At 41.8% G+C, this 24,638-nt stretch overlaps 1 protein-coding gene across 1 annotated transcript in view; it reads left to right on the forward strand.

Annotated features, from left to right (window-relative positions):
- The first annotated feature begins 462 nt into the window (after positions 1–462).
- Positions 463–24,638, forward strand: part of nrip1b (nuclear receptor interacting protein 1b) — a 73,403-nt gene continuing 49,227 nt past the window's right edge. Inside the window, exon 1 of the mRNA XM_050035402.1 lies at positions 463–744. The gene's annotated coding sequence lies outside the window, so the exon portion shown is untranslated. The remainder of the gene's footprint in view (positions 745–24,638) is intronic.

The raw sequence follows: 24,638 nt of genomic DNA on the forward strand, positions 1-24,638 counted from the left end.
GACAGTACTCCAATAAAATGGTCTTGTGGAGCTGTAACCATAGCTCCACTGCATTGTGCATGGAAACGTACTGACTGTGAATAGTTTGTGCTAATTGTAGAACACCTACTACATTAACTATATTAAACAATTCAATTACAATTAAAATGTACAAAAATAGGTATTGGTTGATGGTTAATAACAACTGGACATAAAAAGTGAACATAAAAAATAATAAAGCATGATGCCCATGATGACGATGATGAGGATTATACTACTACTACTACTACTACTACTACTACTACTAATAATAATAATAATAATAATAATAATAATATCATCATCATCATCACCATTATTAGGCCTATTATTATTATTATTATTATTATTACTGGACTCTACTGGCACTGGGAGTGTGTGTCAGCAGCCGAGGGAAGGCTTGTTCCTTTAAGGGTGGTGTCAGCGGCAGGCAGAGGAGGAGGAGTGAGGCTGTCTCCGCTCGGTTCTCCACAGCGAGGGTACTCCGAGAATAAACAATTCCCACAGACTATACGCTACACACCTCAGCTCGATCACAGTCGCAGCACAAAAAAAAAACCTGACGCATTTTTTGGACTACATTTTTATTACAGCCTGCCTTGCTATTTTTGTTCCTTGCTAAAACAGTCAACACAGATGCGACCGTATTCATTGGATTTGCCGTCTCCGGTCGAATAATAGCCGAACGATGCGCCTCTCCGGCTGACTGTGGGGTGGACAACGCAGGTAGGGGATCTACGTGCTACAGACAAACGCACTGTCATATCTTGAGAAATCTTGTCAGCACTGGGGGCGAAGAATGCCCACAGAAGGGAACGCGGTATCGACGATTAGACTAGACGATAGCGTGTTTTGTCGAGAATAGGAAAGGCAGTTGGTGTCGTAAGGCGAGTAGAGGCGCATATGTAAAGGCTATAGCGTTGAAAACGCTGCATAAAGAAGTGGAGACAGACCTGGCTGTGTGCAGTGCTATAGACTTCCTTTTGAGCCCACAGGCTCGTTTGGTAGGTAAGAACAGCAGCTGTCTGTATTTCCTAGCTACCATATGAGCGGTACATTAGGCCTACATCAGAGGCGTGTATGTGTATGAAAAGCTGCTGAAATCAATGTCACTTCTAGTTCAACTACCCTCCTAATATGCGGACCGACCGCAGCTGAACCGATAGAAACCGTAGCCTACTGCTTATTTTCCAAGTGTATTTTAGGCTGCTGTCACACAGACCGACTGCATACTGAATTCTTAATATAATCCCACGGGCTTCATTTATTACAAATACTTAGCGTAGGGCTGCCCGTGTCAAGGAGTAATGTAACGTTCCACTCAATGTAGTTAATCACACTGGGTCAACAGCAGACAGCCTCCTGTTCTCAAGTAGTTTTAGCACCACCAATGGGAAACACTTCACACTTGCACTGTTCTGAAAATGACTCTTGGCAAGTCCTGTTCCTTAAAAAGGTCATGGAGGGTTTTAAATGAACTTTAAGATCTTAAAAAGGACATACTTTGAGTTTGAGTCATAAATGGCTTTTCTGAGATGTCAAAATAGCCTGTAGCTTTGTTTGTCCAGGACAGATTAGGTTACTTTATAAAAAAATCTCCCTGGTTGCCCAGACTTTACCTGGAGCTTTTTACTCTTTTTTGTTTCATTAAAATTGGTTCTAAACTGTATACATGTCTGAGACAGTCTTATATTTGTCTTCCCTGTATTTATATGCCCATGCAGTGTCATTTTACTGTTTTATACTTTGCAGTGCCTCTTAGGGGAAGTCCACGACAATGGCACTAACCCCCAGCATGCAGTGTAGTGAAGGGTAGTTAGAAAACTCACAAAGCATTATCTCACTCTCTGTTACTATAGCAAGCCTATATTACAGTCAATATGAAGGTAACATTTGGCCTTTGAATGCACCATAAACAGCCATGATCTGAAGTCATGGTTTAGTCAATGGTCATTTCGTTAACCACATCCTAAGAAAAAAATCAGCTTGTCTGTAACCACTGGCAGGTCCCTGCAACTGGAAGGATGTCACTCTAGTCTGCTGACCAAAATGCAGTTGGTTGAAGTTAGTCTGTTGCAGCCTGACACATTACTGTGTTATGTCAGATATGTTTTGATATAGTTCAAAGACTTGGACACAACACAGGCTCCGCTCCATTAGTGCTGTGCTCGGTTATAATTGTCTCGGACTTCGATCGGCTTCAGTCAGGAAAATGCGGCCCGAGCCACGCTCTAGTGTGCTCACCTGTGTGTGTGTGAGTGAGTGAGTGAGTGAGTGAGTGAGTGCGTGCGTGCATGCGTGTGTGTGTGTGTGTGCGTGCGTGCGTGCGTGCATCGGGGCGAAGCTCTGCCGTGCACGATACAGAGAGCAGAGGAGAATTGTAAACGCGCGACCATGTAGAGACAGAAATGACATGCGTCATGTAAATGAGATAAATAACACAAGGCTATTTAGTTTGTTTATAGGCCTGGATATAAAGCGTGCGTAGCGAACTCTCCAGCAGCCATTCTCGCTTCTAAACCTTTCTCTATGCTCTCACTCTAGTCGGCTCTAGCACGCCTGTGGTGTGCAGCGGTGAATTGGGTCCCTGCTGAAACACTTTCCCACCGCGCACGTTCCGGACGTTGTTTGGGCTATTCACCAGTATTGCGGTATATGAAAAATTCATATCATAACGAAAATAAATACCGGTTTTGGGTACAAACCGGTATACTGCCCAGCCCTACGTATGTGTTCCTTTCCTGAAATGACCTATTGCTTCATTGGACTTTAGATCAGTGTGTAAGCAAAAGGTCAGTGGCTGAGATTTGCTGCAAGTTACAGTAAAGAGGGCAGAGAACTTCAGTTCAGGTTCCAAAAGGGCAGATGACAAAGCTGTCCAGCACCAACCTGCTTGGATGTCGTAATATGTGGATTAAAAAAACAAAAAAACGTTGTGTCCACTCAATCTGCTACCTGGCTGTAACTTAGACTAACAACCTAAAGTAAGATGGAGAAAAGGCAAAGTTTTTCAAAGCCTTCTAAATACTGTCTGTGTCTGGGGTCTGCCTTTTAGCCTCTCTTTTGTTGAGCATTTAAGCTGCTTAATTATTTGACCTGAACTCAGGAAAGATGTTCAAGGCAGTTCAGTGTGTCCTCTTATGCTGTAGATAACTAAAACCTGAGCATTTATAGCCCAACTTTAAAGATGCGCTTTAAAAGAACTTGTGTTTGAGTGGTCTGCCCAGTGTGCTGTAGCTCAAAGGATCCTCTCTATTGGATGTAGCTTAATTTGACTTGGCCATCTGCTATTGTCCAGGGAGTTGCTGTTGAGTGATGTGCAATAGCCTGCAACAGAACCAGAGGATATTCAAATGGCCAAATGCAAATGATTTTTAAGCTGCTGAATAGTCACAAAGCTGGACTCTGGACTCCTGTCGATTATCCACTGGCTGCCTTTCATGACAGCAAATCTTATCGGCCATCAAAACACTGCCGTGGTATTAAAATGGCAGGTTTTGATGTGTGTGTGTGTGTGTGTGTGTGTGTGTTCATTGTGGCATAAAAACTTTTAGTAATTACCAAATCACTGCTTGTTGTTATACAGTGACTTTCCTTTCCCCTTTTAAGTCATTTGATAGTAGTGTAGTTTTATACAGGGTGATGCCACAGATACAGGGGTACCTGCCCAGGCACTTATCTCTACTAACAGCCTCCATAACTGCTACCACTGTGCAAGCTCAAAGCCCACCGTTTGTAAATCTGTCAGTCACAACAGCACGAGACACAGGGCAGACAAAATGGGGGTGAAGTTTCACTTTTTGATTATTGAGATACTTTCCAAAAAAGACCTAATGTGCAATCTACCAGGACAAGTGTCATGCATTTACTGCAGAGTTTTTGATTTATTATAGACCTGGGAGCTGCCCAGCACTTGTGTTGTTGGCTACTGAACATTGTTCAAGGGCACTTTGACAGTAGATGATGAGGAATAGAAGCCTTTCTCATCTACTTACAGGTCCATACTTTGTCAGCCTGCTGAGGATTCAAACCAGAGACCCTTTAGCCACAAGCTCATTTCTCTAATTGTTTGGGCTCTATAATATTTGTGTGGAGCATGCATTAAGAATCATTTCATTGTTGTCTTTATTGTTTGTTTATTCTGTAGACACTCTCCACTAATAACCATACAGCTGAGAAGATTTACACTGCCACAATTATGCTGTAAATTTCATCGTCAGACTACATTTATCGTACATGACAAGGCGGTGACACAATACAAGACTAGTCCTTGCTGCACTTGATCAAAGTCTTTGAAATGATCAGTTTTTAGTGTCTTACCATTAAATGGATGTTAGCACTCCTTATTATCTTGAGTCTTCCCTGTGCCACCTCCTCCACATCGCTTATCTCTCACTGCTTTTTGTGCGTACGTGCGTGTGTGCATGCACGTTGCACGCACGCACGCACACACGCACGTACGCACAAACACAGGTACAGACTGCAGTATCAGACACGCAAGTCTTGATACCACAACAGGGCAAGCTTGCATAAAATTGGAATGGATAATGTCCTGAAATGGTCGTGACGAAGAAGAGGCTAAAATATCAAGGACTGAGCTATTAAAGCGTAAACATACTCAGATTGATATAGCCACTAAAGACAACAAAAGTGAATAAAAAATCCAGTGTAGCTTTACTATCCTAAACTGATATTAAATTAGAGAGATACATGAAGTGGAAGCTTGCTGTTTACTGATTTATGTGATATGTTTGTTTTTTTTCTCTCAGAATATTTTGCCACTAGAATACTCAAAGAATGAGGCAGCGTCAGAAAACAAGGCCGAAAACTACTGAAGTCAGTTTTGCTTTCTGAAATCTAATCACTGTGTGGGCAGTTTGAGAGTATGTGTGCTGCTTAGAAAATAGGCTTTAGTAAGGGTGCTCAGTTATAGCAGCACTATCCCATTCAGAGACAATCACTCCGGCTCCTGTTGGTGCTTCTGTCATGAACAGAAGGCATCCAAAGTCAATGGACCTCATTTTGATGACGAGGCAGGAACTGCTTAATGCGTCTTTACAGCCATCGCTCCTGGATGGGGGCTGGAATGACGAAATGCAAGGAGGAAAGACGGATGCCTCCATTGCAACTGAGAAGCCCTTTTTAGATAGGAATTGTGCACATTTGCAGGAAAGCCCAAACAGTCTTTTTTCAGCATTGGCAGTATAAAAACAAAATCAGGGAGGGCGGAAAATTGCCGCCTACCTACTTTTGTTTATACAGAATGCGCCTTTTTCGGGGCAATGGGGGGCGTGAGCAAGTAATAAAACATGTAGCTCAGCGTGTGACGTAATCATTGACGTGGGAGGGAAGTCGCAGCTAGTCAGGCGGCAATAGTCAGGCGGCAATTCTCCCGTAAGTAGGCCCATTCTTCACCGTCCCCGTCATCTGACGGTTAATGGCCTCTTCGTTTGCGAGTGCAAGGAGGGCGTGCTATTCCTTGTCTCCCCAGTTGCTCATCTTTACAGTGTCTGTCAGGTTTGCATTTCCCTCTTGCTACTAGCTGCTCGCTAATTCCTGCTGTCAGCTGTTTCCTGTTTATCCACCGCCAGTGGGTCGCACATGCAGCGTCATCAAGAGCTCCTCCCACAAGTCTTCAACAGCCCCTCCCGTTGCGGAAGGCTGCCTCGGTCTGTTTAAACTTCCTCCCGTTGCGGAAGGCTGCCTCGGTCTGTTTAAACTTAAAGGGTTAAGCCAATATAATAATAATACCCTACGAGGCGGAAAATTAGGCGCCTTGGATCAACTCGCCTTTCCGCCTCTGTATGTATAAACGCTCGCAGCTGGCTGGCAAATCGGCCCAACATTCGTGGAAAATCTGGCAGTGTAAAAGGGGCAAGAGCTATACTAGCTAGATCTCATCTGTTGAATGACTCTCCTCCCACCTCCCCCTACTCCTCCTTCTCTCCCTTCAACCCTCACCTCCAACTCTCCACCCCTCTGCCTTCACGCATGACCTTGACGTAATGACAGGCCCCTCAATTATCTCCACCGATTGATCGCTGCTGATTGCAATTGCCGTGAATTATTTAGACTTTGCACAAATTGCTCACTATAGAGGAGGCAGCCCATAGGACAAAGATATTGCTGGTCAAATAAATTGCATGGTACCCACATGAAGTATCTGCTCCTTTCATAAACAACAGCTGTGGAATCCTAAATGTGCCGATCAATAAAGAAGAGCAAGGAAACAGCATCAAGCTACCTTGTAATGTGGTAACAGAGCTACCAGCTCAAAACAGACTCTCCACTGTACCTCTCTGGTTCGTTAAGTAAAGACTGAGGAGATGTAGCATGGAGCAGCAGACCTCCTCAGTGATGTGAGAGGAGCTGACTGTTTTCCTAGCCAGGCTGGTGTGGTCACAGCGGAGGAGCGGAGTGGAACTGACTCCTTCCCTCTCTCTCTGTCTCTCTTGCTCCTGTAGCAGAGCTGCTGCCCCCCAGGCTGTAGAGGTGCAATAGGAAGGTTTCTCTACCATTGTGGTGAGCATGCTGCCAGGATGCTGCAGTCAGACAGAGGGCAAGGTCTCTGCTTTGCCACAAGCAGGCCAATGTCACAGGCCTGACGGAGTGGACAGGCTGCAAGGAGATAAAAAGAGAACAGATAAAAGGGAAATCCAGCCTATGTGAACGTGTGATAGAGGCTGCCTGCCTTTTTTCGTACAGAGAAGAAAGATGGCTTGTATATGTCTATGTCTGCATTTTTTTAGCTGCAACAGGCAGAGTATGTTTGTAACTAAGACTGTGAGAATACAGTAGTTGATCCCAAGGATGATAGTAAACATGGATTCACATGAACTTGCGTCATGCCTCACTCAAAAAAAAAACAGCTTCTGACGGGCATCAGACAAGGGTACTGCACCTTGTGTACTAAATGCTATTTTTGTATCATTGCATATGGAAATAGTCTAAGCCTAAGGGTTGAAGGCTAGAACAGCAGTCACAAAGTCCAGAGACTGAGGTCGGCTGTTATTCAGCTGTGTCTTATTTTAACCAGGTTATGTGGCAGGAATGCGGGGGAGAAGCTGGGGCTAAGTGAAAATGCCACTCATTCCCGAAGAGTCCCTGGCCTTGTCAAGGTTAGTGGCTTGTCTTTGTAGGTTGAGGGATTGATGCATGAGCCTGTCTGGCGCTGAATTCAAAATCCAAAGCTGTCACAGGCAGCAGCCCCCCCTCCCTCCCTCCCTCCCTCTCTTTGCAGGCTATCACAGGGCCCTGTCCTTCCCAACTTCTTAGCAGCCTGTCCTTTTGGGAACCTTGAGCAGCCCAGGCAAGGACATAGCGTCTGGTGCAGTAAGCCTGTGCAGAGGGGGAGGCTTTACGTAACGTTCTGCTTTAAACATAGGTGTATGACTTCCCTGACACAGAGCAGTGCAGTGCACACACACACACACACAATAAGGAAGGGGGTGGGTGGGGGGGCAGAGAGATTCCTGCAACTTAATTATATCTTTCTCTTTTAAAAGCTTTCGTTTGGAATTAAATTCTCAGAGGCAATTAAGTAAAGAGGAGTTTTTAGAATTTATGAATGAATGATGGATATTGCACAGGATGACAGGGGAGGGAGGGAGGGAGGGAGGGAGGGAGGGAGAGTGGGAACGGGGATGCAAATGCAGCATAAGTCGCGAGGTTGTGTCTCTAAAATTGAATTACATTCAGGGCTTCGTACTAACCTTTCCACAGTGGCACTGGTGCTAATCCATGGGCCAGACCGCTTTTTGGTCCATCTCAGGGTGGCAAATCTTAATCATAATTTTTTAAAAGATACATGTCTGTAGATGATATTTTGGTATGATAGCAATCCCAAAGTGGCAGCTTAGTCACTGTTATCAGCTCATTAAGTTAAAGGGGAACTAATGTTTTTATCAACCTGGGCCCTATTTTCTGATCTACTTTTGTCTAAAAGAGTGATAGGATGTTCAATATTTGACATTTCTCCAGTACGAAGCTATTGCTGACCTGACTGAAGCCAGTGAACGCACGCTATGTTAAATAATATGGCACTCAGACAGCATCAAACAACGTCAAAATACTTCCACTAAAAGTACATTTTTTTCCACACAGATAGGCTCGGATTGTTAGTATAATTATCCGACAACATAACGGAAAGAAGAAATGAACGTCTGTGTTTACCTTTTAGCTGGATTCAGACATGTTCCTCTGCCTGTTGCTGCTCCCTCTCTCTCCTTGTCCGCTCTTCAATTTCAGTGAGCTCTGCCTCCGTGTACATCCGTGTACTCCGTGTTCAAATAAATACGGGCGGTCTTAAAATTCAAATGGCTCATCCAGATCTAGTTGGTCAAAATCGGGTAAAAATTCAGACATGTTTGTTGTGGCAAGTCAAAATACTTACTCGTAGAGTGAAAGTCTGGCTCTGAAATCTCAAGTCTCGCGAGATTCTTCTTCTTCTTCTTTGGTGTTTTACGGCAGTTGGTCTCGTGAGATTTGAGTTGTTGCAGGAAGTTACCGCTGGAGTGACCTTACAGTTGGTCAAAATCGTGGAAAAATTCAGCCATGACTACTCCAAACAGTAGAGTAATTCCTCACATTTGTAAGGTCACTCCAGTGGTAACTTCCTGCAACAACTCAAATCTCGCGAGACACGGACACACCACAGACGTACACGGGAGCAGAGCTCATTGAAATTAAAGAGCGGACGAGGAGAGAGAGGGAGCAGGAACAGGCAGAGGAACATGTCTGAATCCAGCTAAAGGTAAACACAGACGTTCATTTGTCCTTTCCGTTATGTTGTGTGAAAAAAAATGCACTTTTAGTGGACGTATTTTGACGTTGTTTGACGCTGTCTGAGTGCCCTATTATTTAATATAGCGTGTGCTCACGGGCTGCAGGCAGATCAGCCCTAGCTTCGTACTGGAGAAATGTCAAATATTGAACATCCTATCACTCGTTTAGACAAAAATATAGGAAAATAGGGCCCAGGTTGAAAAAAAACATTAGTTCCCCTTTAACAACCCCTTAGGATAAATTCCGTTTTTGACACTGGTGTATATCTGGTTTAGGCTCATGGTAAGGGCATTTGTTAATGTTTTATAGTATAGTATTTGGTATCATTTTAAGGGGACCTTCTTGGCTTTCATGTAAGCCCAATTTTGGAACTTTCTGACAAACACAGAGGTCACTAGAGCTCTTTAAACCATCAATAATACACATTTTCCCACAATTTTCGCCTAAACTATATACTTTCTTTTAGCCCTGTGGCATCCAGGGACATCAGGGGAACAACTGAAATATTCACAGGACTCTAAGGACTCAGGAAATGTATAATATACCCATACTATCTCTTGGTGGGAGAGAGGAACATTTTTTCCTAAGAACCCCCTTGTGGGACCCCAGGGGCCCTCATTTGCATACATTCAAAATGGCCGCCACCAAAAATTTAGATTTTGAGAGAAATGCTGACATTTCATGATGTAAACGTGCTAGAATGGTGATCTTGGCGTCTTTGGGGGGGTAGCAAAGGGCAACACAATGTGTTTGGTAGGTTTGACTTTGCCACAGGTAACAGCATAGACCAGGTCTTGGCTAAATGAAGCTGTGAGCCTTTGCACTCTCTTAGATGGGCTACTCTGGATGTACCCGCTAGGAGTGTCTGAAGAAACACTACTAGAGATGCAGTAGCACAGTTCATCTTCTCAAGATCTGACACATGTGGTGGCCATACTTGAGAAATGGCTTGGTTCCGAATATCATGTCTGATCTTCAATGCCGCTTCAGATATGTCGCTGCTCGATTTGGAAACCTTCAGTTCATCTTTGAGTTCCTGGCAAACCTTTACAAGTTCATCCATTGTCAGACTGTTAGGGTGTACAAACAGGTTTCTGGGCCCATATGCTATGATATGTAAAGATTCCCAGAATTCTGCTTCAACCTTATGTCGTAGGTATCCCTTTGTATTAGGTATAATTTGTGTCATACCACCTTTAGTCATTTCTGTCACCAGTATAGAGGTCAGGTCTCTGAATGGTATCACTCTAGGATGTTCTATCAGGTCTTCCTTAATGTATGTGAAAACCTTTTGGAGTGCCATTCTTTCTGCGGATTCATAAGGTGATTCTGCCTCATCCATGTCAGTGTCAACAGTGTCTTTGTCTTTATATAGCTCCTTTGTGTACAGCCTGTAGCAGGATCTGTGGTAATGACCTTCAACTGCCACTAGTTCACGACTGACTATGACTAGCATGCTAGTATCTCCTTTGCTTTCAGCCGCTCTCCTGAGTGTGTCATCAGCTCTCAACTCACAGCATTTTGTCAGTCTCTTTTGTATGTTGACCCTTCAAATACTTGCTGCATTTGTCACAAATAATACATTTGGCTTCATACACTCTTGATGTGGCTGGACCTTGTCGAGTGGATTTTCTGAAGTCTTCTGTGAGAGATTTTTCTGCAGAACTTTTACTCTGAGTCTGGATTATGTTAAGGTCTCTCTTCATAGTAAAGAATGCTACGGCACTTACTATAATACAATACAGATGGTATGCTACCTTCAGGTAGGTCTTTAGCAAGGTCATGGATTGGTCTGTGGCCTCTTATTTTTTTAGCTGCTCTCATTAGTGTGTTCCATGAATCTGTATTTGTAGGTGCCACAAGGTTTGAGTCATCATCTGAACAGTGTATTAAACAGTCCATCCTGGGACGCTTTGGCTGTAGTCCACTTGTACTTTGTTCTGCCATATTTTTTCCTATCCTGTGATATATATGTGATGTATATCTTATGAAAATAAAATACAAAAACCTAATAAGTTTAACACTGTTCTGCTACCCATACATCTGTAGTAAACTTTGTTTTAGGTGCCTAGACAATACCCTCCTTCCCGGTTAGCTAGCTAGCATAACATGGTTGGTAACAACATATGACTATCTAGTTTCATACCATGATCTTCACTCTACCTTATATGTTAAGCCTCTGACAGACAGTAGTAACTTGTTCAACATGGCTGGCTGACATCTCCGCACTTCTGTGACATTTAAGGACCATTGTGCAAGATTTTGATTGATTGGCAGAAATGGAATATCATAATCTTAAGTATGTTGTCATTAGTGTCTAATCACCTGAAAATAAGAATCATTGGGTCTCATTCATGAAACGTGAGCAGATGGAATTTGTGTGTAAACTGTTCGCAGACAGAAATTTACGTGCATGTCCGCATTCATCAATATGTTAGTAGCTCCGATCTTTTTGTAGCTACTAACAAAATCTACTCCTGCTCCTGACCACTCATAGTGCTTGTGTAAATTTAGTAAAGCACATAAATATAAATATTGCTTTTCACTATTGGAAATTACAATTTTAATTTATATTGTGCTCTGTTATGCACACAATACAGAGATGCCTTTGAAACACGTAATCTAAACATGACAAAATATTAAATATATAACACATTTAATCAAATTAGTTGGCAATTAGCAGGTTTAAGAACTTTTAAGATTAGGTTCATGATTGTGAATTATCTGTATAAATCGACTCAATAGATTACACGTTCTTTCTACATGTTGAATGATGATAATAAAAATATCCGTAAGGACAGCTGGATCACAGCCTTTTCGTTCGGCCTCGGTGCCTGGGTTCAGCAGGAGCAGCAGGTGGTGGAGCCACGAAGGAGAATTATGAAAGAATTATTTGAGACAGCACATTTTTTTTTTTTTTTTTTTTTTTGTGGCTTTTTGATCATTTGAATGAATAAATCTGATTTGAAAAATGTTTAATTTACGTTGTATTAAACAGAGCTTTAGGCTATTAAGATTCAAATAATTTGAAGATGATGCATACAGACTGCTGTAGGCTATATGTTATCCGTATCATTTGTTAAGATAAATGTTAAATAGCTCTACATTCCGACAGCCATCACTGATTTGGTTTATCCATTACGCACAAAACATCTCTGGTTTCCCGTTCCCACTTCATTCAAAACCCCACAAATGAATCTTCTGTTTGTTTGGTGACCGCTGTATTTCTTTTGTGTGTGCTTATGCGTTTCTTTGTCTCCAGTTTCATATCAAACCATTTACGCTTCACCTCTGACATGGTTCTTTGTACGACGGAGACAACATTAACAGCATCTGTTACCTCCCTCCAGGCTTTCGCTTTGCCTGTCCCTGTCACACCACTACTAACTGAAGAAAATAAAATGTTTTTTCTTAAGTCCACTTCACCCAAAATTATTTCGATCTCCGCTTCAGAAAAATTCTTTTTTCTTTCTTTCTCTTTTTTTCTTTGTGCCATGACTGACAGGTCGACAGGATGCATCTACACCTCCTTATATGGTGGTCATTGGCTATTCATGGGCGGGGATTTATGCTAATTGCTGATTACCGGGAGCGTGCTGTCACTTTACGATGGATTGGCATTCATGATCATACACACGTGTTTACGATCAAATCTGAGTTTCCCGCGGTGTTCCTGAATCCGGAGTAGGTTTTTAGTAGAGTAGGTTTTTATGCGCAAATCTACACACAGATTTACTCACTTTTCAAGAATGAGACCCATTGTGTTTTTCTTACATTAGAATTAGCCCTTCAGTTGGCTGTATTCCACTTGTAGGCCTACTTTGTTCTGCCATATTTGTCTACACTGTGGTGTATCTTCTGAAAACAAGATATTTATCTACTTAACCTACAGTCTGAAAAGAACGCTAGACCTCTTTCCATAAATGTACTGATAGATGGAGTAGCCTAGGTTAGGCTACTCCATCTATCAGTACATTTACGGAAAAAGGTTACATCCGTAAATGTACTGATAGATGGAGTAGCCTAGGCTAACGGTTAGGCATAAATATTTAGAAAGTTTAATATTTTTAATTTAAGACTTTAATATAAGCAATAGACTAACTTGTAGCCTTTTTTTCATGATTTTCATCATGTTTCTAGCTACAATAGCCCAGGGTGGACAGACTCATAAAAAGCTGATTATGTATAGGACTGTATATGTTAAAGTTTATGCAAGTGTAAATTTCTACTATTGCTTATAAAGGTTACAAAATACAGATTTTTAATTTAAGGCTCACAGTCACCTCCCACAAAGAGATAGTATAGGTATATTATACATTTCCTGAGTCCTTAGAGTCCTGTGAGTATTGCAGTTGTTGACTCTTCTGCCCCTGATGTTTCTGGATACCACAGGGCTAAAAGAAACTATATAGTTTAGGGGGGAATTGTGGGAAAATGTGTGTTGTTGGTGGTTTAAAGAGCTCTGGTGACTTCCATGTTTGTCAGAAAGACCCAATACTGGGCTTAAATAAAAGCCAAGAAGGTCCCCTTTAAAATAATACCAAACACTATTATAAAACATTAACAAATGTCCTTACCATGAGCCTAAACCAGATATACACCAGTGTCAAAAAACGGAATTTATCTTGAGGGGTTGTTAACTTCCTGAGCTGATAACAGTGACTAAGCTGCCACTTTGGAATTGCTATCATACCAAAATATCATCTACAGACATGTATCTTTTCAAAAATTATGATGAAGTTTTGCCACCCTGAGATCGACCAAATAGTGAAATTTTGGCCTCTGGCCCATGGACAAAGTTGGTTACACGTCATGAGTAATAGCCTATCAACACTGAAGGCTGCCGTGCAACAGGTGGGCCAAAAGACTAAAGCTGCTGCTGCAGTGAGTGGAGCTATGTCAAACATAAGCAGCTGATATTACTGAAGTTGGAATAAATATCACAATGTCTTATACTGAAACTGCAAATACAGCCGGTGTTTGTGTCAGTAGCATTCTGCCCATAGTAACCTTAAAGTAGTTACTACATATAAGTTTGGTTGTATGAATACGAGAACTGCAAGGAGAGGAAGGAGTGAAAGGACTTGGTGAGAAATGTGTAGTGACAGTACAGACATTTCATACAGCAGACACGTGTAACATGGACTTGCCAGTCCAAAGTTAGACCCATTTGAGTCAGCTGCCACTTTGTCAATGTTAAAAACTTAAGTCTTCATCATGCACTCACATGAATGCCACCATGTGAAATTTTAATTTCCACGCTCACATAAAATGGTCACATATGTAACCGTTTTGGTCACAGCCTAGAGCCTTATACATTGCAAAATGTATAACAGTATAAATGTATAGAGTTACTTTTATGCCACCAGCACAGCAACACTTGAGAGTTCATAGTGCACCATTCTACTGTCAATATTTAGGTAAGGTTTGGGCTGTGGTTTCTCCACGTCCTCATTGATTCAGACCCACAGTTTAAAGAGGTTGGATATAACTTGCTGAATGGTGTTATGTGCTGCACACCCCAAATCCTTTTGGCCTGAACTGTAATTGCATAACTGTTTGGCTTCAAGTGATGAGCTGAATTGTTGCTGGGCAACAAGGGACCTGTGTGTGTGGCCATGGAGAGTCGGAGCTATGTGAGTTCACATAGATCTTCAGCACATTATCCTGGTTTCCAATAGAGGAATGTCACTGATTCCCTGTGGAAATACCTACATTTTTCTATTTTATACCAAGCTAGATAATTTGTTGTCGGCCAAAAGAGTCTGTCTTCTAAGGTGCATAAAGATCAACCTTGTAATGGCTTTGACATTGCAGATACCCTGCACTCCATTTTATATTTGTCAATGAATACATAAATGACTATTGGCACTTTTAATAAACATCTTTTAAAAGGACATGGTTAAATAAGTAGCACATCTCTAAATTTTAAAAATGAATGCACTCCCACACTGCAAAGCAATGACCGACGACGTTTGGCATAACCCCAGTCCCCCTCTTTCACTGTAAGTGGACTCTTGAATTTCTGAAACATGCTGTCCTTTTGTGAACCTCCAGCCAACCTTTAAATCCATTAGTGAGGTTGTGTTATTCAGTGTGTCCTCACTAGAGCTGGGTAAACAGACCTAAAGACTGTTGCTCAGATGTGCAGCGTTCTCATAACTGTTAAAGGCGCCCAGTAGTAGAGAGGCCATTTGAGAGGAGATGGAGAGGACTAGGCTGATGACTTGAGGCAGCCATATGACCTATTACTTTAGGAAAATGGACCCGTGACCAGAAGATTGCTGGCTCATACTCTGCTCACCCTCTGCCCTTCAGCAAAGGCAATTAACCTGGATTCCTCCAGTAAATATCCAGCTGTAGAAATGGAAAGAGATGTGCAAGAGTGATAATGGCGTAAGTGACTTTGAATAAAAGTGTCCACTAAGCAGGAAGATTAATACAGCTAATAGAATCATAGCTTGTGTTTTCAAGTTATCAAGGACCCAGGACTGCTGAACATGTAGAGGAGTACGCAGTCACCCCTCTTCTGTTTCATCTTTCTTTGTGCACTCTTCCATACACACACAGTAGGGTTGGGCGATAATACGATAATAAGGTATCCCCACGGTATCTAAAAATATCAACGGTATCAGTTTCATTACCGTCATTTAAAAAAAAAAATCTGCTGCGCATATAGGCCTATAGGAGCCTAATATAATATTAAATATAATTTATTTAAAGCCTATATAATGAGTGCTTGTCCAGCACCTATGTAGCCTATGTGTGGTTGAGTTTTCAATTTAATACTATTACAATTTAAAACTAATAGGAGGCTATAATGTTTCTCTTAACTGTTGATTCGGGAGATGACATTTGATAAAGTTTTTGGATGTGACGTCATCACGTGACAGCTCGGACGTGTGAAAGAGAAGAAAAGATGGCAAGCCGCGCATCAAGCGAGTTGGTCCCAAAAACACACAACTTCATAACTTCTGCAAGCAGCATCAGCAGCAGGTCCAGTGGCCATCAGAGTGAAGGAGGGAGAAGCACAACCCAAAACACCCATAAAAAGATGACTCTGGGCAGTCTCCTTCAAAGAAAAGCCGATGTGGTGGCAGGTCTGGTCGGCACCATACAAGAGCGAGCAGGAGCAGAGATAACTGCCTGTTGTCACCAGCCTGTTATTCAGGGAGACGAAGACCCCCTTCTCTGGTGGTAATGTGATGGAGCCAGGCGTTTTCCTCTGATGTTGAGGGTTGCCTGAAAGTACTTGTGCGTTTGTGCGACAAGCTCTCCATCAGAGCGCCTATTCAGCACCGCGGGCAAAGTTGTCAATCCAATACGTGCCCTGCTCCAGCTGGAAAAAGTAAACATGCTGGTTTTTCTGGCAAAAAAAAAAACTTGAATAGTTTTGAAGCATAGGATGCTGCTATAATTATCATTATAGTTTGTTTTTATTTCATTTTCAATGAGGAGTAGCCTGTTCTAACGGACAGGAACATTCAGACTTGGAGAGGGTGAACTTTTCAAACTAAAGGTAGGCTCTAAAAATAAACCAGCTTACAGTATTTCCTGTTGCGTTTTCAGGATAGGATTATATATGCCCATTTTCAGTCATGCTTTTTTATTTATTGTTCTGTTTTTCTTATTTGATAAGCCCTAGTACTGGATGCAGTAGAGCTTGCTTTAATTTATTTGATTTATGTTGATAGGTTCCAAAAATAAACCAACGGACAGTACCCGTTGCATTTTCGTTACTGCCTTTGTTATTTATTGTTACTTTTTTTATTATTTGATAAGCCTATAAGTATTGAATGCTGTAGGGCTGTGTTTTAATTTAATTGATTTGTGTCGATTACTGTACTGGAAGTGGACTGTAGCCCAAAGACAATTTGTTATTATTTCATTCTGTTTGATTGATTGCTGCATTTGCGTATTTGTTGATAAAAGTTGTTAATTTTGTACATGTTTTGTTGTTATTTTTTCAGTATTCTTAGGCCTATGCAGTGTTTGCTATTCTGTTTCTGAACGGTATAGGCGCAAGCTGACATTTTGGCGACTCCCCCTGAGCCCTTCAAAGTGATTTTTAATTAGTCACGGTTATACCGTATACCCCGGGAAAATGTGGGGAAGGTTTAACAGTAACAAAATTTGGATACCACCCAATTCTAACACACAGTCACAGACTTGCCTCTTTTCCTGTGGCATTAAGGCCAGAGCATGGCCTTGACCTTATTGCTGAGCAGGCTTTTTAAGGAACTCTCCAGATGAAGATCTAATCATGTGACACCCTTCACCCAGCCTCACCCCCATCCTCTCTCCTGACCTTGTATGTCTACAAGGATGAGCCACAGGCATGCATGCACCTTCAGGGGTTGTCATTCAATTGGGTAAACACTTGAAGGTCAAACAGGGTTAAGGTCATGTCAGAAAGGGCAGTGTGGTTCCAACTATCCCTGCCCCTGTCTGAAGTTTGGAAGGGCTGGCCACAAGTTTCCACCCTGTTTGACTGCGGTGACGAACCAAGCAGGTTTAGTCATCCTCTCAATTCTCAATCACTGATACCAGCATATGTCAGCGAAAGGTCATTTCATGTCTAGAGTGATTCATATCCAGAGTGAGCTGGCTGCTAGGATTTGTGTTATTGCAGTTGCCTTCACTCACTCCCTACAGCTGCCCCATGCTGGCTCACTGTCTCACTTTAGAGCACGCTACTGTCTCTGCTTCAGAGTATTTTTATGCTAGTACGTTAACATTTCTGCCCATGGAATATATTTACCATATGGCTGGGTAAATCAGGATCCTGGCCCACTTTGTTAAAACATGCACTAACACTTGTCAGCCAGAAGCCAGTCTTTCTTCATCAAGTCAATTACTTCTGACTTTTTCAGAATATTGTACACTGATTTGTCTCATAGTAGTAGCATTGGACAATCAGAGGGAAGCACTGTTTCCATCAGGTCGTATATGACTAGTTACAGCCTATTTTGATGCTGTGTTTCCATATAGCTTTGACAGAAAAACAGACTGCTTTTATCTATTCCTTCAATTCCAGTGCGAGAGGAGGTTTCCATTCTGGTATGCTGCCTTTGCTTCAATTTGAACTTTATTTCTGAGATGATGGCCAAGTGTCATTTCAAATATTGATGTAGTATAGTATATTCTCACTCCGAACATATCGCCACTTGTGATTGAATGTTGATATCTACATATGACGTGATAGGTATCCTGGGTGCGTCTGTTGTTGACTGTTATATGCGTTGTTTCTTTTCAAAATACACTTCCCTTTTCGCAGGAAATTAATAGTTTCTGATTATAGATTCATTTGAGGCATACAGCCTTTTTTTTTTTTTTTTTAATTAACTTAAAACACCAGCAAAACTAGGGGCGTAAATCACCAGTTTCATCATGATACAATATCAAATTGATTCTTGAGACGATACAATATTTTCCAATATTACTAAGTCTGCCACAATATGATTTCGATTTGATACAATTCAGGGGTCTGCAATAAAGTCTGCAATTAGGTGATGTTAAATGCCCATTTAACACAGGCAGTTACAGAGGAAGCTTTCCCCTTTCCTTTTTACCTTTGGCCATAAAACATATAAACAACACATAAATGATAAGTACAGTAAAGTTCTCTTTAAACTAACTCCACTAACACAAATCAAACAGCAAATGAGATGAAATAAGTTATAGTTCAGGGCTTTCCGTCAGAGAGACCTTTCTGGAAGAACTCTTTTCATTTTAACCCAAACCATCATCTTTTTCATAAAACTTCAGGAATAACTGGCTTAAAACCCGGAAACTTTTTTTTAAACAGCCATAAAACACTGATTAAAAACAAGATCATTCCACAAAAGTATAACATTCAGCTCAGTTAAAACTGTCAAGAAATTAGCTTTAGCATGCTTACATTGCATAAATTAGCCTTGCGGCTAGCGGACATTTTTCCTCTACTCATAGCTTAACCATTTACATGCAACATTATTATTTTTCTTACTCACTGGTGGTTTAAGTCACTGCATCTTCCGACAGAACAGCACGGTTGAATTTCAGCCTGCATGCACGTTTTTTCAGCCTGACATTGTTAAAATAGAGCAGCATGTGTGTCTTTCGGACCTGTGTGTAATTGACAAGCAAGAGTGAAAACATTGAATTTCTCCTCAGGGGGATTAATAAAGTAAATAAACTTAAACTTAAACTTAAACTAATGTTGCTAAAGCAAGAAGTTAGTGGAGTGAGAGGCTCGTCCAGGCACGTAATGTCATGTTGTGTTTTATCTCGAAACAACATTGTTTACATACACCATGTGCTCTGTCTGTTGTCCTGTATTTTCTCTGAAATCCAAAACATTTCCACACGCTGATTTATTCCTGAGTAAATAATGTTATCCTCATCATCTTTCTCTTGGCTGCTTGCCATCTGCCTGCCCCTGTTTGACAGTGACATAGATTTTCAGAGTAAGAGCCTATGCTAAAGATGACGATATGGATCGATGTTGTCACTTTGCATCGATGATATTGGATTGTTGATCATTAAATCAATATATCGATCTAGATCGATGGATCGTTATACCCCTTAGTAAAACACCTCTTTTTTACATTTATTTCCTTGTCCAGCCAAAGCACATGGTTTAGGGATGCACAAAATTGGATTTGTTTTGCCAATATCCGATATGCTGATATGCTGATACATAACAACTTATTTGACAGATAACCAATATTGATATATCCACTTTATCCCCTCCTAATTTTAGTGATCATCTCGTCTCTTCTGTAGTGGAATTAACATAATATCATGCATTCATACTCTTATCATGATGGCCCACAAGCAGATTGAGACATAAAATACAGTACTTTTAAATCTATGTAATATTCATTGTGCAAAATAAGAAAAAACATGTTGACTGATTAATTTTAAAGCTGGTATTGGCCAACACCGATGATGAACCTATATTAATGTGCATCCCTAGAAAGCAGTGGCCTCCCAGGTAAAGTGTGGTGTTTGTTGGACTCATCCACCTCCCTCCTGCCTGCCCTATAGGAACTTTGTAACTCCTCAGGTTACGTTCTTTTCTGGGGGTGTTTCAAGCTGACACCGCTCAACAGTGTATCATACTGCCGCAAATGGATTGCTTTTCTTACTGGTGTCTCATGTGTAAATCACTGCCCAAATGGCAGTATTTGATGACTCAAGACTAAGAACGATTTGATGTGGTCAATGAACTTGAATCCTGTTTTATTACTTTATTTACTTGTGTTTCTTGTAGTCGCACCCTACAGCTCAGACTCACCCACTTGGACATAAGAACAGTTCACTTCAGGCATTTGCATTCAGCAGCAAAAATCAGGGTAAGAATTTACTATTTAGGGAATCTTACTTTTATAATCCACAACTGAAATGTAATATCAAAATGACACAATGTAATGTACCATAAAAATGGAATAGAATTAATATAATCCAGCAATATTACAGGGCATTTTTTTTAAGTGATGAAAATGTCATCAGTGCAACTACTGTGAGCTTGAGATAAAAATAAGAAACTTAATCTGATGATTTCTTAAACTAGCCCCTGATATGAATGTTATACTATGCCTGACATGAAATGTTGCACATGGTGTCTTGGGCAACTATATGAAGAAGCAAAGACTAATTTCCAGTCTTGTTTTAACAAAAATGCACTCTTTCTTTGCTCTCTGTGGAGCCAAATGTCAGTATCTCTCAGGTGCTGTGCTTCTCACTTCACTGTAGCATTACTGGAAAACAGGCAAAGACATACCATAGTCTACAGCTTTAATAAAACAAACTGATCATGTGCTGCAGGAGTGAGGCATTGTTGCCATTAGCTGCTAAAGGCAACAAGGACGTTTGCAGAGGTCTTACGCTGGATTTCCACTGGATGCGTGTCCGTTGCGGAACGGCAGCGCTGGTTATCCGCTACGTGCTCCACCGTCCGTCAATACCCACCGGCTGCATTTGCTGTGCGGAGCGGTGCAGCTCCACCGGTAGACATTTCGGTGCACTGCCATGATTAATATCTCCTCATCCATGGTGTCAACGAGGTGAAATGACATCTGAAAACCTCTGACCTGTTGTCTTCAGGCCTGCCTCTGCCCATTATGTAGTTTTCAAGGTGTAGTGCAGGGAAATATGATCCGTGAACACTGTGTATTTTATTTTGAAAATTAACCGGATGTTTTATTTTGTTTCTGTGCACAACTTCCTGCCCCGCACGATCTGCTCTGTGCTGAATTGCTGCCTTGTGCTCCAGCGTCCGGCAAAAATAGAAGTCCTGCGTATCTGTTCCGAAGGGCTCCGGTGTGCCGGAGCTGAGACGGAGCCGGAATGCAGCACAGCCGCAGCCGGTGGAAACACACACATTGACTAGAATTGAATCCTATTGGCTCCGCTGCCGTGCCGGAGCGGAGACGCAACCAACACGCATCTGGTGGAAATAGGCTGTTAGTAGTTGAGAGTGAAGTGATCCAGATGCAGTGCATTCAGAAAGTATTCAGACTCCTTCACTTCAGTCCTTCATAATTCATTATGTATGCAACCTTCTGCTAAAATCAAATGAATGAACCCTGGACCCAGTCTGAGCACTCTGTACCAGGTTTGATATCTCTGTGCTTTGCTTCACTCAGCTTTCCCTAACCAGGTCCCATTGTCATTTTCACACTTTTTAGCTTGAGAGTGTCTTACTTTTTTGCTTTGGTATAAATACTGACATTTTTATTTAGCACTTGTTAGACTTTTTTTTATATCATAGATGGCCCCAGTGGGAATTGGACTCTAAATCCTGGTCTCATTTGCACAGTGCTCTCCCCCTGTGATCCCAACAATTCATAAGCTTTCTTTATTATGTGAGCTGTCTTGTTAGACAGCTAAAATAAAGGGAATCGTCTGCTAGGATTTGACATTTAAAATCAGACATAATTTGATGTCCGTCTGGATACATCTTTAGCTCTCACATAAAGGAGCCTCCAGAAACCTGTTGCTTGTATAATGTGGATGATGATTTTCAGCTTCAGCCAGTCAGAGGTGCTTCTCTTGTATAACTGTGTTATGTCCAAAGAGAGCAGCACAACACAAGTGTCGCTAACTCATTTGTCATTTTAATTTTAGCCTTGTTTGGGTTTTAAAACGGCTATGGAAGCTACAGTAAAGCTTGTATAACACGTGAGATCTTTTCTTTTTTTGCTCACACATACACCCACACACACACACACACACACACACACACATACACTCCTAGGGCTAACACAGAGGAGCTGTGTGCTTGTGTAACTGTGTTTACACGTCTGGGGCTGGTGTTGGCACTCAGGCCAGACAAATGTGGTTTATCCAAGGCCTCTTTCTCTCTAAGCCACCTTCCCTTCCATTCTGTGTTGACCTTGGTGCTTATGAGGAGACAGGGCTTGACCTACACTCCCCCCTAACTGGAACGAGAACCTCCACCACCCCCAGCCGAGTAAAGAGACCTGACACCCTGTTCAACTTTCTCCAGTGACCATTTTCTCTCTGTCTTTGATCAAATTTGCTGTGCTTAATGCATAAAAATAAGATAGAGCACAGTTCCAGCATTTTTGCAGTGTGTCTGGCAGCGGAAAAAAGTGGAGCAGCAGCGTCATGACTCGTCTCTGAGGCACCAACATGTCTGTGTGCACTAGGTCACCATTAGCACGCAGGGGCTTAGCACAGGGCTGGTGAGAGTTTAGCGGCAGGTCAACCTTCCTCCTCTGTTTTTTTTTTAAGTGGAGAGTCAAACTGTGGCTGATGCAACTGAGTACACATGCAAACACATGTAGTGGCTAGCATCTGGTGAGACTAATGTTCTTCTGCAGGCAAACTGTGTGACACTAGGGTGGTATATAAGGCATGCTCATGTTCAGAGAGCTTTTTGACTGTCTATTTGTAAGAGCTTTGTGTAATCAAATATATAAAAAAAAAATGTATGCACCAGTCATGCTGTGTGGTTTCAGAAGGGCTAAGATGTGTAAAATCACTGTGATGCATAGTAAATAGCTTACTACTGCCTTAAAAAAAGAGGTATCACACTATAGCTAAAGTAGAATTATTCAGTTTGTTAAGTCTCTTTAAAGGTAAAAGGTTTTTAAAGGCTGATAATTAAATGTCACTCTCACTCTGAAAAATAAAGCTTTTGAGCAGGAGCTAAACAATAGTTGCTAAGTGACACCGAGGCACCAGTGAATGATGATTGATGATTTTTGGCTGGTGCATTAATATTTAAACTAGCTGTCAAAGGTGTGCATTGATTGGGTATTTCACAATGTCTTCAATAGGAATCCAACAAGGACAGAGCTGGTGCTGCAGAATCTGTTTTGTAAATATATGAAACTCTCAGCTGTTGTAAGAGGAACATGCCTGTCAAGGAGAGCTATGGTTAATGTATGGAGGGATTACAAAAGCAATTCATGAGTGAGCACAGCCTTATGACGAAAGGGTTTGCATGAGAGCACCGTGCTTGATCTGACATATATCATGAGCTGTTCTTACCTATACAGAGGCATTGGTGGGGGTCAGTCTCATGCTACCAGGCATTAGGGCCAGCTCCCAGTCCAGCTAGTCCCATAATATCTTCCTTAGCCAAGAAAGGCTCATCATTTTTCTGGTTGGATGACATATCATACTGTCATGGGTGATAAATGACTGCAAAAAGCAGTTTGTATGTCTGTGTTAAAATAAGGCAGAGGATTCCATGTAGCATTCTAAGTGGGACATGAGATAATGGGAGGTGGGTTGGATGCCTGTAGAGCAGTTATTGTATGAAGGCGGCGGGGGGATAGCAAGGGAAGTCCTTGTCCAATCTTAAGATCTGTGTTGGGTCCGATCAGGGCACTCTTAACTGATCGGGATCAGCTATATTGAGCTATAAAGAGCCCAATCCGATCCTTTGTTTTATTTCAGCTGTCACTGACTGGCTGTCATTGTCACGTCAGTTGTTACTTCAAGTGTTCATACAAAGCAACAAGTGCAGCAGTTGTCTGTCTCTCCTCCACTCCATGTGTATATAAGTATGTATGTATGTCATTTGTTTACTCAACTTAAATATTTTTGGAAACAACTTGCACTCAAAACTTTTACTTTACTACAATAACATAAAAGTTTTGAGTATACCAGACACAAAATAAATGTGGGCGGTCCCTAACTGTGTATACGACTTAACTCATGGTGCAAAATGTCTTTTACCACAACATTTACTGTAACCTATTAGAACCATTGTGAAATACATAAATATTTATCACTGCATAATGGGTAAAAAAAGTGATTTAGAACACATTTAAACACAGTTGTCTTCAGTTTATGGCCTTAAACACATTGTCTCATGGCATGCTGGAAAACTCCACCCATTTAGCTCCAACACGCCACAATATGTTAAGTGTACAATAGTGTTGTCACGATACCAAAATCTTTGTTTCGGTACCAATACCAATATGAATTTTGATACTCTTCGGTACTTTTCCTAAGGAAAAGTCCTTTTGGATACAAACCTTTAGAACAATAAATAGTAGGGGTTAGGGATGGGCATCAATTTTCGATTATCGATGATTGATTGTTAAGGCTTTTGATTGATCACAAATAATTTTTATCAATAGTCGCAGTGTTTCCCCTACAATGCCTGGCATAGGTCCGGCGAGCCGCCGTGCCAACGAGACCCCCCGCCCGGCGAGTCGCCGTGCCAACGAGACCCTTCCGCCCGGCGAGCCGCCGTGCCAACGAGACCCCCCGCCCGGCGAGTCGCCGTGCCAACGAGACCCTTCCGCCCGGCGAGCCGCCGTGCCAACGAGACCCCCCGCCCGGCGAGTCGCCGTGCCAACGAGACCCTT

Source organism: Epinephelus moara, chromosome 3 (genome assembly GCF_006386435.1).
Source record: "Epinephelus moara isolate mb chromosome 3, YSFRI_EMoa_1.0, whole genome shotgun sequence".
In the NCBI taxonomy this organism is placed as follows: Eukaryota; Metazoa; Chordata; class Actinopteri; order Perciformes; family Serranidae; genus Epinephelus; species Epinephelus moara.